The 17,135-nt window shown below is 38.9% G+C and overlaps 1 protein-coding gene across 1 annotated transcript in view; it reads right to left on the bottom strand.

The window, feature by feature from the left end:
• Positions 1 to 15,544, bottom strand: part of tln1 (talin 1) — a 136,614-nt gene extending 121,070 nt beyond the window's left edge. Inside the window, exon 1 of the mRNA XM_062031499.1 lies at positions 15,203 to 15,544. The gene's annotated coding sequence lies outside the window, so the exon portion shown is untranslated. The remainder of the gene's footprint in view (positions 1 to 15,202) is intronic.
• Between the last annotated feature and the right edge of the window lie 1,591 nt (positions 15,545 to 17,135).

Below are 17,135 nucleotides of genomic sequence, written 5' to 3'. Positions count from 1 at the left end.
GGGCTTTCTAGGGCAATCTGTGCATCAAGCATTCAGACTTCTTGGAATCAGAGGGTTGCTGGAGAGAAAAGCCACCAGAAATATCAGTGAGGCTGCTGAGAAAGCCTCAAGGTGGTTGTGGATCAAGAGGGGAGACGGATGGAGTAGTTCGCTGCTTGGACACAAGCCGGGGCCTGATCAGCCCCGGTTGGATCGCCCAGGCGAGGGTGTATAGAGATCAAAGACCCGAAACACCCAATGAACCTCGGTTCTTTACTGATGATGTGTTCAAGCTGCACCGCAAGGTGTTTCTCAAATCTATTAAAAAAATATATATATATTTTTTTAAATCTATATATATATGTATATATACACTACCGTTCAAAAGTTTGGGGTCACATTGAAATGTCCTTATTTTTGAAGGAAAAGCACTGTACTTTTCAATGAAGATAACTTTAAACTAGTCTTAACTTTAAAGAAATACACTCTATACATTGCTAATGTGGTAAATGACTATTCTAGCTGCAAATGTCTGGTTTTTGGTGCAATATCTACATAGGTGTATAGAGGCCCATTTCCAGCAACTATCACTCCAGTGTTCTAATGGTACAATGTGTTTGCTCATTGGCTCAGAAGGCTAATTGATGATTAGAAAACCCTTGTGCAATCATGTTCACACATCTGAAAACAGTTTAGCTCGTTACAGAAGCTACAAAACTGACCTTCCTTTGAGCAGATTGAGTTTCTGGAGCATCACATTTGTGGGGTCAATTAAACGCTCAAAATGGCCAGAAAAAGAGAACTTTCATCTGAAACTCGAAAGTACATTCTTGTTCTGAGAAATGAAGGCTATTCCACAAAATTGTTTGGGTGACCCCAAACTTTTGAACGGTAGTGTATACACACACACGCACACACACACACACACACACACACACACACACACACACACACACACACACACACACACACACACACACACACACACACACACACACAGTACAGGCCAAAAGTTTGGACACACCTTCTCATTCAATGAGTTTTCTTTATTTTCATAACTATTTACATTGCAGATTGTCACTGAAGGCATCAAAACTATGAATGAACACATGTGGAGTTATGTACTTAACAAAAAAAGTTGAAATAACTGAAAACATGTTTTATATTCTATTTTTTTCAAAATAGCTACGCTTTGCTCTGATTACTGCTTTGCACACTCTTGGCATTCTCTCGATGAGTTTCAAGAGGTAGTCACCTGAAATGGTTTTCACAGGTGTGCTTGAAGCTCATCGAGACTTACTGTTTTGTTTTTTTTAATAAACATGCTTCAATCATTTAAACAAAGTTAATTGTTGGAATTTGTATTGGTATTATTCAAAATTTTGACGCCAATATGTCACTTTTACTGTGAATTAATATCGGCTCCAAATATCTGTTATCGACCTCATTCACTACTAATAATCGGTATCGGTATAGGCCCTGAAAAAAACATATCAGTCAATCTCTAATGAAAACAAAGGTATCTTTTTCACGGTGAACATTAGTGTACTTAGACTTAGACTTAGACAAACTTTATTGATCCACTAGGGAAATTGTTCCAGACAGTGTCTCAGTAACAAAGGATGGAAATGTATAAGCATTCATCAAACTTCCGCACATGTGCTTGTCCCATCACTTCTATTGGGCTGTGAAACTAAATTTTATAAAAATTAGTGGATTATTTTGAGTTGTTCTGGCTATGAATTGTATTGTTAACAGTACACACAGTCCTATAATACCGGTAAAATGTTAGGGGAAATATAGCCCTGCATCTATAATGTTGGTAAACAAACTATCAGAGGTACACAGATTAAAAACCAACTGACGCATCTTTGATATGAAATAAATGTGTCTTATCTGAATCATTTGAGTCACCTTGCACAGGTTTAGGAATAGGTTTGAGTGTACAAGCAAAGATTTGCAGAACATGAACAAAACATGTTGTCTTGCCCAAATATGGCTGAGAAGAAACTGTAGCATCCAAAGTGTGCAGCATGCTGGAATGAAAAGTTAGTCTCCTTAAGTGGAGCGAGCTTGGGCCATGACACTACACACTGACAGCAACCCTGTGTCAGGACACTTGTACTCAACCTATTCCACTATCAGCTTCCACCATTACTTTGCTTTAATGCCATACAAAATCCCTGGAATGAACAAAAACTCCATTGCCAAGAGGAAATCTTGAAATTGTGAGGGTGTAGATAGAATCTGCAAAGAGGACTGGATCAAAATCACTTTTGATAGTCGTGACACCCTGAGGCCATCAAGCATTTTTCGTGAATGTTGCAGCTAGAATTGGGCTTGGGCATTAAACATCTGGCAATGGGAACAGGGACATACATTCTCGGGACGGCCACCAATCGGAATTGGCCGAGTTTTGCTCAAACAATTCACTCTTGTACGTTTACTCATAGATGATCGGTTTTGGAATTAGTAGCATTAAACCCTGATCGAAAAACCCCTATTATAGTCTGATTCCTATTCTCTCGGAAACATCCGGAAACTTTTTTGAACATATATTCCTATTTTTGATGCTGAGTCCGCCGACAGGAAGAAATTGGCGCCACAAAGCCAGCTTGCAGTTTAAAGGCCTACTGAAATGATTTTTTGTTATTTAAACGGGGATAGCAGATCCATTCTATGTGTCATACTTGATCATTTCGCGATATTGCCATATTTTTGATGAAAGGATTTAGTAGAGAACATCGACGATAAAGTTCACAACTTTTGGTCGCTGATAAAAAAGCCTTGCCTGTACCGGAAGTAGCGTGACGTCGCAGGTTGAAGGGCTCCTCACATTTCCCCATTGTTTACACCAGCAGCGAGAGCGATTCGGACTGAGAAAGCAACGATTACCCCATTAATTTGAGCGAGGATGAAAGATTCGTGGACGAGGAACGTGAGAGTGAAGGACTAGAGTGCAGTGCAAGACGTATCTTTTTTCGCTCTGACCGTAACTTAGGTACAAGGGTTCATTGGATTCCACACTTTCTCTTTTTTCTATTGTGGATCATGGATTTGTATTTTAAACCACCTCGGATACTATATCCTCTTGAAAATGAGAGTCGAGAACGCAAAATGGACATTCACAGTGACTTTTATCTCCACGACAATACATCGGTGAAGCACTTTAGCTACGGAGATAACGTGATAGCATCGTGCTTAAATGCAGATAGAAACAAAAGAAATAAGCCCCTGACTGGAAGGATAGACAGAAGATCAACAATACTACTATCAGGAGACACCGAACCAAACACTGGACCTGTAACCACACGGTTAATGCTGTGCCGCCTGTCGAAGCCTAGCAATGCTGTTGCTAACGACGCCATTGAAGCTAACTTAGCTACGGGACCTCGTCAGAGCTATGATAAAAACATTAGCTCTCCACCTACGCCAGCCCTCATCTGCTCATCAACACCCGTGCTCACCTGCGTTCCAGCGATCGACGGCGCAACGAAGGACTTCACCCGATTATCGATGCGGTCGGCGGCTAACGTCGGATAGCGCGTCTGCTATCCAACTCAAAGTCCTCCTGGTTGTTGCTGCAGCCGGCCGCTAATACACTGATCCCACCAACAGCTTTCTTCTTTGCAGTCTTCATTGTTCATTAAACAAATTGCAAAAGATTCACCAACACAGATGTCCAGAATACTGTGGAATTTTGCGATGAAAACAGAGCTGTTTGTATTGGGATACAATGTGTCCGAATACTTCCGCTTCAACCATTGACGTCACGCGCAAACGTCATCATACCTAGACGTTTTCAAGCGGAAGTTTCCCGGGAAATTTAAAATTGCACTTTATAAGTTAACCCGGCCGTATTGGCATGTGTTGCAATGTTAAGATTTCATCATTTAAATATAAACTATCAGACTGCGTGGTCGGTAGTAGTGGGTTTCAGTAGACCTTTAAACAGAGGTTGAATGTATTTACTGTATGCTTAATTTTCAAATAAAAAAAACTGTGCTTAGAAAATCATGTTTTTATGTCATTACCGAAAGAGTTTTAGAGGTGTGGCTGATTCTAGATTTAGACCACACCCGTACATTTTTAACCAGGAAGTGACATTACATTTCTCATAGCTGAATGGTAACTTAATCCTATAGTTTTTAAATAAATGTGTTCCAAAGTCTGAAAATTAGTGTGTATCTTTAAAAACGGTCACTACCGTACACATTCTATTCAATTATCTAAACTTTTTCAGCTTCTATGCGACATATTGTGTTATTATGAGTGTACAACTGTTCAAAGATGATGTAGGACCTGAACCAAGGATGTCGTTGTGGCTTGTGCAGCCCTTTGAGACACTTGTGATTTAGGGCTATATAAATAAACATTGATTGATTGAAAGAGGTGTTTGCTAGCCATATGCTTGCTAGCATTATGTAGCTATTGTCAAAATTAGCTAGAATTGTCACACCCGAAACAGTCACACCTGAACCATATGATAATGTTTCGGATGTGACATGATCATTTCGGTAGTGACTAAATGAAACAGAAAGTAGTTTAATGCAACCATTTTGAAATAATGTGTTCACAAAGTCTTAAAATAAATGATTATTTTCAAGAATCATCATTTCAATAATCTATGTAAAGCAAATAAGCATGTTTTAATGTACTGCTGGCTTCTATTTGTAATTGTTGAGTTCAGGGAGAAAGAATGAAGACACCAACATGCCAAAACCAAATAAAAAAGTGGAAAAGAAAGGTTGAGACTTTGGAGAAAGGATGAAGGCTGATCCAGTTAACACCAAGACTATTTGAAGAAGGAATAAGGAAGAAATAACAAAAGTAAGGAAGAAGGAACGTTGAAAATCATCAACGGTTTATCGGCCAGGGAGCAAAGGAAGGCTAACCCTAGCCCTGAAGGTCAAAGACTATGTTTACACTGCAGGCCATAGTGGACCAAATCAGATTTTTTTTTTTATCTGATTTTTTACAGCGGACTGTTTAAATTATAAGTAACATGTGACCCCAAGAGGGACAAGCGGTAGAAAATGAATGGATGTAATCTTTATCAGACTCCAGTTTAAACGTGCACAGGCCCCAATAAAGTTAAAGTTCCAACAATAGTCCCACACACATTAGGTGTGGTGAAATTATCCTCTGCATTTGACCCATTCCTATGTTCACCCCCAAGGAGGTGAGGGGAGCAGTGAGCAGCAGTGGTGGCCGCGCTCGGGAATCATTTGGTGATTTAACCCCCAATTCCAACCCTTGATGCTGAGTGCTTAGCAGGGAGGCAATGGGTCCCATTTTTACAGTCTTTGGTATGACTCAGCCGGGGTTTGAACTCACGACCTTCCAGTCTCAGGGCGGACACTCTAACCACAAGGCCACTGAGCAGTGTGGCACCAATGTCACATGCGCAGTTCGATCAAAGGAAAACAAAGGAAGTTGACCGGAATCTTTAAATGAGCAAGGAAGTCACTACAACAGGAGAAAACATGGACACCACAGATCAGCGTGTTAATGGGTTTGTGACATGGCTGCTTTATCGAGGAAGTAGTCAGATGATGGAAAACAACTAAACGGAGGAGGAAGAAAATAATTGCAAAAAGGAAAGTGAGGGTGCTGCACACACAAATCACGCAGCTTGACCAAAGATGACGTAAAAGTCGCAAACAGGTCGCTTTGCTGTTTAAACTGCAGTCACATTCGAAAAAATCAGATTCCAAAAGGATTCGGACTACCTCCTGATGTGGCCCAATATGATACGAAAATATTAGATTTAAAGCACTTCGGAGCGTTTTGACTGGCAAATATTATCCAATCTGATTTGGTGTCCAGTGTAGGGTTGTACGGTATACCGCTATTAGTATAGTACCGCAATACTAATTAATCATATTCGGTACTATAACGCCTCTGAAAATTACCGGTCCGCCAGAAGCCTGACAATAATATGAAGTGTTTTCTTCTTCTCTGAATGCTGAATACATCCACTTTCTACCGCTTGTCCCTCTCCAGGTCGCGGGGTGGCTGGAGGCTTTCCCAGCTGCACTCGGGCGGAAGGCAAGGTACACCCTGGACAAGTCGCCACTTCATGGCAGGATCAACACAGATGGACAACATTCACATACTAGGGCCAATTTAGTGTTGCCAATCAGCCTATCCCCAGGTGCATGTCTTTGGAGGTAGGAAGGGCCTATCCCCAGTTGTATGTTTTTGGAAGGGAGAAGGACCCACACAGTCACGGGAAAAACAAGCAAACTCCACACAGAAAGACCCCGAACTTAGAAAAGAAACCTCGGACCTTTTCTCTGTGAGGCACGAGCGCTGACCACTGCCCCACTGTGCTGCCACTGAATAGTGAACCCACGTGGGTACTTATTTTTAACTCATATTAACAGTTTTCTTAAAAAATTAATGATTTTATTGACCACAAAACATAAGTGTTTACATTATTTCCAACATCAAGCTTGTTATAAGTTAATATTAAGAAAATAAGGTTGAGGAAATATAGTACAACCTTGCAAACAAAATAGTGGTCACTGCCGAAACATGTGCAGTCACTACCGAAACATTCGTTGTTTACAAAGAAAATAAAGTATATTGCGTTATCAACTAAAATATTACGATACTGATTGGTTAAATGCATGTTCAATTTCATAAATAATTAACTTTGAAATCAATCTGATCAGTGTTATGCATTTTAAAAAGAAAGCATGTCGATTTTAAAGAATGTCATATATCAAAGAAAAAAAATGTGTTGAATAATTCATTTTTATGGATGTTATTTTTAAAAAATAATCTTAACACAAGGTAAGTAAGCATGATATTATCAGAGTAACATAATATTATATATTCATATTTAAAGGTTATGATTCTGTAGTGACAAAGTTGGGGGAGAGAACATTCGGTAGAATGGCCCATGTACATACACACACACACACACACACATTTACATATATATATATATATATATATATATATATATATATATATATATATATATATATATATATATATATATATATATATATATATATATATACACACACATATATATATACACTGTTGACGTTAACACATTGAAATCAGAAAGGACACGCATTACCAGAAGTCCGCACCTCCCCGGGACGCAGATTTTTTTTTTTACCGACCCTGCTTTCTCCGGGTCAAAACTCCGATTTGCTTGTTTTTTTATCGATTATCGCTTTCCGCCTGTGTTTTGTTTAGTTTATATTTGCCAGGTCATATTTCCGTCTCCGTTTATTGCGTCAACTTCAAAGTAATGAACTTTCCGGCACAATTTCTTACATTTTGATTCGCCGAAAGTTTTATCAATCACAAATACTGCATTTCCGGTATTAGGACTCCCGCGTGTTATTGTTTTGGTCATGGCGAGTAATAAACCCAAGAAGCAAAGCTTCAATGAAAAGTGACTTCAGGAGTCACTTTTCAGCAAATGGCTCACTTATGAAGATGGAAAGATGTTTTGCACGCCATGTAAAACGAAAGAACACCTTTAAGACCGGGTGCACTGATTTTCAAAGATCCAGCCTCACCAGGCACCAAGAAACATAATGTTACACCTTTCCTGCTTGTCGGCACGCTCCACTTTACCCGGCAGTGGGTCCCTACAGTTCTGCTCTTGGGGCAGAATGACGAGGCCGTCGATTCGTTACAACTCTTTATTTATGTTTTCCACAAAACCAACCGGACATCCACTATGCTACTAATGCTCCTGCACACAAACTGCTACAGCTCCCTCTCCTCTCTCTCGCCCACTCACTTACACACGTCACTCACCCCACATACTGCCATTCCTAAAGGAGCACACACACACACATATGCTACTCTCACAACAATCAGTTCCCAAGTTGGCTGAATCGGCTGGGAAGCAGTCGACCAGCTTTTTTGGCGCTCTGAAAAGAGCAGAGGAGACAAGTAGAGACAGTGTTATTAGCCAGCTGCGGACTGTGCATTACTTGGCCAAAGAGAACCTCCCCTTGTCGAAGTTCCCAAGCTTGATTGAGCTGCAAAAGTCCAATGGTGCCAGCCTACCGGCAGCTTATGGCCATCACAAAGCCAGAAATGAAATGCTAGAAGCATTGAGTGCCATTTTATTAAATGACATTGAAACTAACTTGCCAAATTCTAAGTTTGTTGGCATTAATTGCCATGTGGCGGGTGAAAATAATCAATTAAATGTGTCATATGCATGTATGCCTTGGCACACGATTATCATAATTTCATGACCAAAGCAAAATACTCTTTACACTTTTATACTGAAATAAAAACACCTTCAACTTATTAAATAAAAGTATAGAAAAAAATACCGGCAGCGGTTAAGTTTAGATCCATGAAAGAAAGAACAAAAAGTGAATGAATGTTTATAACTGAATAATTTACATATGCACAAAAAATTGTTTTCTTTTGTATAATTTTTTTAATGAATTAAGTAACGTTTATGACAACCTTTATCCAAAACACAATATAGAATATTATATAATATAACAAATGATAAATGTATGCATTATCCTGCATATATATATATATATATATATATATATATATATATATATATATATATATATATATATATATATATATATATATATATATCAGCCAATCAGCAGTGCGTATTGAGAGCGCATGTAACAGCCAATCAGCAGTGCGTATTCAGAGCGCATGGAGTCAGGGCTCATGCGGTGTGGTGAGCAGAAAGGTGTTTAGCTAGACTGACCATACGTCCTCTTTTCCCCGGACATGTCCTCGTTTACGGGGCTGTCCGGGCGGGGTTTCTTAAATGCCTCAAATGTCCAGCATTTTGAGTTAGGGTTATGTGTATTTTCAATGTTCGTTCAGGGTTAAGAACGGGTTAAAAACAAAACAAATTGTGGAGGCGAGCGCACGCAGCAGCATTCGTGAGGGAGGGGCAGAGACAGAGAGCGAGAGAGCGAGAGAGTCGAGAGACAGACAGATCACAAGCGAGAGATGTGGAGAGACAGACAGATCACAAGCGAGAGATGTGGAGAGACAGACAGGACACAAGAGAGAGATGTGGAGGGACAGACAGGACACAAGAGAGAGATGCCGAAACGTAAATGCAAAAGGTAGCCGTGTTTTCGTCCCGGCCGTGACACGTGGAAAGCAGAATGCACTGTGTGCAAAGCAGGAACATATATATCTGTGGCAAATAAAGATCTACAAGCCCATATCGACACTACAAAGCACAAAACAGCTGTGCAGGGCGAGAGCTCGTCTGCTGTTTTTTGTTTAAATGTAATTAACCTGTTTTGAGGCATTATTTATGTTTACATTATACTGTATACAAGAGGTTATTTTAAATTCTTCTACCTCTGCACTTTTTCCAAAACTGTGAATGTTACAGAATATAAGTGTGACTTATATAGTTATACTGTCAACCAGTGTTGGCGTTAACGCACTTTTTGTGTCTTTTTAAGCATTGAAATCAGAAAGGACGCAGATTTTTTGTTTTTTTTACCTACCGCCCGGTTTGCTTGTTTTTTTATTGTCTCGATTATCGCTTTCCGCCAGTGTTTTGTTTTGTTTATATTTGCCGGGTCAAACTTCCGTCCCCGTTTATTGTGTTTTTATTGGTCGTAAATTTTGATTCACCGAAAGTTTTAGCAATGACAAATACTGCCTCAGTTTGCACTGGGACAAGTTTAGCGCGAGGGGCTGTCAAAAGAAAGACTTGATGGTAAACACTAAGATGAGTGTAAAATCCACCTTTTTAACTTTATCCTGTGCCATGTCTCCAGTAAATGACTTGTTTTAGTCTTTTGTGAGTCCATGGAAACTTCACTTTATCTCCTGCTGTATCCACATCGTTCCAGGATGGAGACAGGCTAGCTGTTAGCTTCAAGCTAAGCAGCACCCGACCAGACTCTTCCACCCCAAAAACATACTTTTTAAAATGTGTTTTCTTTTTTTATTATTTTTTTAATGAATGAAGTAACGTTTATGACAACCTTTTTCCAAAACACAATATAGAATGTGAGATATAACAGGATAATGCACCCATTTATCATTTGTTTTCAAAACACTTACAAAAAGTGAGACCCCAAAAATGTACTGTGGGACCCCATTTTTATGACTTGATGGGGTCCCTGGGACCCCATTTTTAAGATTCCTAGCACCAACACTGCTGTCAACAGAGGAGAAAAATTGCTTTATTTAAATAAATATATTATTTATAAAGCAAGTTCGAGTATCATTGGCAAATTTTCACCTAGTCCCGGCCTTGGTGTGCTCCGCCTTGGACTTTTTGGGATTTCAGAATATGGTCAGCCTAGTTTAGCAGGTAAGCATAAGGCAGCGGACTCTCCCCAAATTGTAATAAACACCTCCCAGTCAACTACTAGTAACATCACTATGGTCCCGTTGACGTTCTAGAAACATAAGCGGCAGCTCAGCTCGCTCGCAGTCCTTGAGGTGAAGGCTAATTAGCTTTTAGCGTAACATTACACACACCGCACAGTGAGCTGCGTGCATGCGTGTGTGTTACGGACAGCAAAGTCCTGTCTGTCTGAGAGAAAGACAAGCATTATTGACCTACAGTTATCAACTAAGTTATTTCACTTTACCTTTTTCTGTGTTGAAGCAGCAAAAAACCACATTATGTTAAATGAAGAGTTTCCTGAAGCTGTCTCTGATAGTTGTTATAATAATGTAACTGCATCATAAAGCCTACATGAACTCCATGGTGTTCAGGGATGAATAGTCCCTCCTATTGCTATTGTACTATTTTTCAGCTATAGTTACATTAATCATTAGTAATGTAGCAGCCTAGTTTTGAATGGCAGGGTCCCTGCTATCACATGTTGATAAAAATATTACATTTACATAATAAAAATCAACTACAGGCTTCCCAAATGCAGTAATAAATTAAGCATGATGAGTTGAGCATATTTCAGCATGTGGCCCTACTTTTAACTCTTTTTTTCAAACGCTTATTGCAAACGCTTATTACTTTGACTTAGTAAGTCATTATTGTGTCATTATTTTGACTTAGTAAATTACTACGTCAAAATATTGACTTACTAAGTCATAATAATGGCATACTTAGTGTTGTGTGACTATCAGAAACAAATTAGTCATTGAGAGTAGAAAGCAGGGCTCTGTCTGACACGCTGGGTCCAAGGATGCAACATGAAGTCATTACTACAGTTTTGAGGGTGATTTATTTTCCCCTTGAGTAAAAAACAATACATTACATGCAGATGGATTTGCAGGACTATATGGACCAGACTATGATGGAAAAAGATAGCCTATTGTGGTCAACAGAAGTAACGACACCCTACCTCACTCTCTCTATATACAAGACAAAATGATTCACAGGCAGGTGCAGGTGTTATTCATTCAGCAATCATTCAGCCCCACACACACACACACACACACACACACACACACACACACAAACACACACACACCCACACACGCACACACGCACACACGCACGCACACACACACACACGTAGCCACACCCACTATCCCAGGTGACAAGTGAGAAACAAATCCCTGCCTCTACACTTAGTATCTCAGGTAAGTAGGACTGTTTTGTGTTTTGTTTTTACTTTACGTAAAAAATATCGATATATATATCGCCATTCAGCAAATAACCAAAAATTGTAGGCGTCTTCATGCGACAAAGCCGGCCTACTTCACCACAGTCTGTAGTCTATTGCCCCCCCCAGGCTGTGGTGGCAGCGATGAGGTGGAGACGTGATGGTGATGGCGACATGCCGAGTTACACTGTTCCTTACACCCACCCACCCCGTCCGTCCGCCTGTCCCCTGGAGAGACACTACCTTAACTAACAAATGTTCACACCGTTATATTTGTGTCAAAAAGGCAACCAATCAGAGAACTGGACAAATGTACTCTGATTGGCTGCTTGGTCTCCAATGAGATCGCTCGGAGAAACTATTTTCAACATGGCGGCGGTGCCTGTATGGAACGGAAAGAGCGACTTTGTTTGTCGCTGACCCAGTGACGCACGCAGATAATCGTAAACTGTACATCAAGCAAGAATGGGAAATAATTCCACTTGAAAAGCTTCAAAAGTTGGTCTCCTCAGTTCCCAAACGTTTACTGAGGCCATGTCTACACTAAGTCGTTTAACCCCTTAAACGAATAATTATTTAGCCTAAGCCCCCGTTTCAGCCACACCAGCGTTTAGGTCCCCCTCCTCGGACACATTTTTACACGCGTAAGTCAGCCGTGTATTTCTTGGATCTCCGGCACTTAGCTTCGTATGGACTCATTGATCGTTGATCGAGTTCGGAGAGGAAGTGACGCCAGGAACACCGCGCCCACACAGGAAGTGACGCCAGAAAGACCGCGCCCCAGGCAAGACAGAGGGACTCTTTCGTCTGTATTTTGGTCTGTATTTAGCTTTTTACAATTAAATGTATTTACATTGGGAAGGACATAGATGAACATTTCTCTATATTTTGCATTGAAATGTAAACACACCGCATTCTAGCCAAAAGCTCATTTCCATCCATAGTACCTACACACGCAAGCAGAGCGGTTTAAAAAGTTACAAGTACAAAAAAATATAGATAGGAAGAAAATTGAGCATTACAAGATAATGCCTCAAAATCATAATTAAGCCCCACTCACACAATTGCATACACTATCACACACTTAGTTTGACAGTTACAAACATGTTTTATTGCAGTGATTCTCAAACTGTGATACGTGTACCACGAGTGATACGCAGGCTCCATCTCATGGTACGTCAAAGAATCGCTTGAATAAATACAGTGTTTTATTTTCCTATATTCAAACACAGTGTTACTGTTCAAACTGTGTGTAATGTTATAGCGGCCAAACATATTCAAAATACTTGTTAAATAAAACCTCTGACTTGTTTTTAATGAATACTTAGGACTAATACACTACTGTATTTTAATGTTGGTCAGTATGGTGGTACTTGGAGAGCCAAGTTTTTTTCTGAGGAGGTATTTGGTGAAAAATTTTGGAGCAATTTCATTGAATACCACGGCAAAATAATCCACTATGGGACCAAAGAAAGTCGCAAGTGCCAGCACTTTGATAAAGAAGGTGACAGCCACTATAGAATTTGAGAAATCACACCTAGAAAAGTGCAAAGATGACTTCCGTTTTGTTCTCTCCTCTCCGCTTTTCACCATCTTTGCCAACAAGAGTCTTCAATGAAGTTAGAAGTGATCTTAAATGATCATTTACATTGTTTTTTAATGTAAAACAATGTATTCTCCAATAACGTGTTTGGTGTTTATATTTTTTTGGATGTCATTTTTTTTTTCATTTTCGTACCATTCGGTCTAACTTTTGGAAGGGATTACTGACGACAATCGAGGTATCCCTACTACTTTACTAACAAAATACAGGAATGTGGGTATGTCACTTCTTTCATTACAGACAGTTAAAATGATTACACACAAATGAGCAGCTTAGAAGACAGAGGTGTAAAAATTACAGACAATACAATATGTTAGTAGACTATTAGCATGTATTCATTCCCCTTCAACATCATCATGTTTTAAAATGAGGAAAAAACACTGTCATAGAAATATCTCATACAAAGTGCAGTCAAGTACTGGGAATTCCACCAATATTACGTGTTGTAAAAATGTGAATGTGTCACCGCCTCAACACGGCGGTGTCACAATCAACATCCGCAGGCTATGACTTTTGTCTTCTTTTGCATTGTCTGCATGCTACAACACGACACTCAAACCCGGACAAGTCACCAAAGTACTCTTTTACACAGCACACACACACACACACACACACATACATGTATATGTATATATACACATATACATGTATATGTATATATACATATACATACATAAAAGTATATGTATATGTATATATACATATATACACATACATACATATATATACATATATATACACATGCTCACTGCTCCCCTCACCTCCCAGGGGGCGAAAAAGGGGATGGGTCAAATGCAGAGGACAAATTTCACCACACCTCGTGTGTGTGACAATCATTGGTACTTTAACTTTAACTTAACTTAATACATACATACATATACATATACATACATACATTTATATACACATACATACATATCTATATATACACATACATACGTACATATATATATATATACATATATATACACATACATACATACATACATATCTATATATACACATACATATGTACATATATATATATATACATATATATACACATACATACATACATACATACATACATACATACATATATACACATACATACGTACATATATACATATATATACACATACATACATACATACATACATACATACATGTATACATATATATACACATACATACATACATTTATATACACATACATACATACATACATACATACATACATACATACATACATACATATCTATATATACACATACATGTATATATATACATATATACACATACATACATATATATACATATATATATACACATACATACATATATATATACATATATACACATACATACATATATACATATATATATACACATACATACATATATATACACATACATACATATATATACACATACATATGTAGACATACATACATACATGTATACATATATATACACATACATACATACATATATATATACACATACATACATACATATATATACACATACATACATACATATATATATATATATATATATATATATATATATACACATACTGTATATACATACATACATATATATATACATACATATACACATGCATACATACATATATATACACATACATACATACATTCATACACACATATATATATACACACACACACACACACACAAATATATATACTCGCAGTAAATATGTACACACGTCCTAGTTTCAAGATGAATCACAACCGCACACACAACAGCCATTATCACAATGGTATTTCAACTATTTACCATCTTCTATAGTAACTGAAATGAGCATGTATCATCCTTTTATAGAGAAGGAAATTACCATTTATTATCGTTTTCAAAGTGGAAGCTAGTAGCCTACAGTACACACGACGACAAACACAACTTTTCTACCAGGTCATGACGTCAAGCACTTCTACACTGCTGTAAGCGACGATTTAGTCGATGATGTAGCCATTAATAAAAAATGTGGTTAAAATGGTATCACGGTTAACATAACGGTGTAAAGTTTTCATAAAAGTTTTACCTGAAAGAGCGATCGAGTCCCGCCAACAAGCCTTTACAATCCCAATCCAACAATGGTGTCGTCACGTCAAAGAATGCAAGAAAAAGAGCAGATTGAGCCAGGAGAAAAAGCAGATCAAAACTTGTTCTTAGTTGCTCTCGGCTAACGGCAGTCGTGTCTACTAACTAACTACAGGCTAACTAACTAGCTAACGACTAACTAACTAGCCAGCCAGCCAACTCCTCCTTAGTGGGGCGGTGTCGCAGTCAGGAGGCGCACATTCAGGCCTTCTACTACAACTAATTATATATATAACTTTATAGAACTTTACCACGCCGCTCTGTTCTTTTACACATCAATGCTACGAGGAACAAACTATTTATTATTATAATGAGTATAGTGGGATCGTGACACTTGTACGCCATCTAGTGGTCAAGAAGGCGATTGTCCAGAAAATAGCACTAGTTAGAGCAGTGTTTTTCAACCACTGTGCCGCGGCACACTAGTGTGCCGTGAGATACAGTTAAAAGTTAAAGTTGAAGTACCAATGATTGTCACACACACACTAGGTGTGGCGAAATTATTCTCTGCATTTGACCCATCACCCTTGATCACCCCCTGGGAGGTGAGGGGATCAGTGGGCAGCAGCGGTGGCCGCGCCCGGGAATCATTTTTGGTGATTTAACCCCCAATTCCAACCCTTAATGCTGATTGCCAAGCGGGGAGGTAATGGCTCACATTTTTATAGTCTTTGGTATGACTCGGCCGGGGTTTGAACTCACAACCTACCGATCTCAGGGTGGACACTCTAACCACTATACAGTCAGGTGTGCCGTGGGAGATTATCTAATTTCACCTATTTGGGTTAAAAACATTTTTTGCAAACCAGTAATTATAGTCTGAATATGATGTGTTGTTGTTGAGTGTCTGTGTTGTCTAGAGCTCGGCAGAGTAACCGTGTAATACTCTTCCATATCAGTAGGTGGCAGCCGGTAGCTAATTGCTTTGTCGATGTCAAAAACAGTGGGAGGCAGTATAAAGGTAAAAAAAAAAGTGTCTAATGCTTAAACCAAAAATAAACAAAAAGGTGAGTACCCCAAAGAAAAGGAATTGAAGCTTAAGGAAGGTTATGCAGAACAAAACTAAAACTGAATTGGCTACAAATTAAAAACAAAATGCTGGACGACAGCAAAGACTTACTGTGGAGCAAAGACAACGTATATCCGAACACAGGCCTGGCCCAATCTGGCGCCCTAGGCAAGATTTTAGGTGGCGCCCCCCCACATCGGCAGAGAAGTGTATATACTCACAAGAAACCGAATAGCTTTGTCTTTGACCTTTTTTTTTACTTAAAGAAAGCAAATTAACATATTATATGAGAATGTTATGTTATGATTATCTTTAACCGAATCACAGCAGTGCTCAAATTAAAAAACAGCATTCCCTCTCATGTAATATTGCTTAATTAACATTAATGATGTGCACTTTAACAACTAGGCTTACAACTATACCTAATATATAAAGGGGTGGAAAAGTGACTATTACCTGCAGAGCAAACATTAGCTAACCAGAAGGCAATAACAATGTAAACAAAAAACACCTGCTTAAAAGATCTAATACAAATGTCCCTGAGGAATGTAAGGTGGGAGTACTGTAATTACCTAATGTTACATTATTATTTTCCATGACAATTTAGCCCCCTCCACAATATTAACCCGACGTTAAAACAGAACTAGCTATTTATTGATTAGCAATTGCCGAATCATGTAACATTAGCTTAATGCTAAAAAGCCAGGCTACAATCACATTCTGTAACAGACAAATGTGATACCACCTATTCAGTGGCCTAGTGGTTAGAGTGTCCGCCCTGAGATCGGTAGGTTGTGAGTTCAAACCCCGGCCGAGTCATACCGAAGACTATAAAAAAACGGGACCCATTACCTCCCTGCTTGGC

The sequence above is a fragment of the Entelurus aequoreus genome, linkage group LG21, assembly GCF_033978785.1.
Source record: "Entelurus aequoreus isolate RoL-2023_Sb linkage group LG21, RoL_Eaeq_v1.1, whole genome shotgun sequence".
Taxonomy (NCBI): Eukaryota; Metazoa; Chordata; class Actinopteri; order Syngnathiformes; family Syngnathidae; genus Entelurus; species Entelurus aequoreus.
This window is presented reverse-complemented; position numbering and strand designations above follow the sequence as displayed.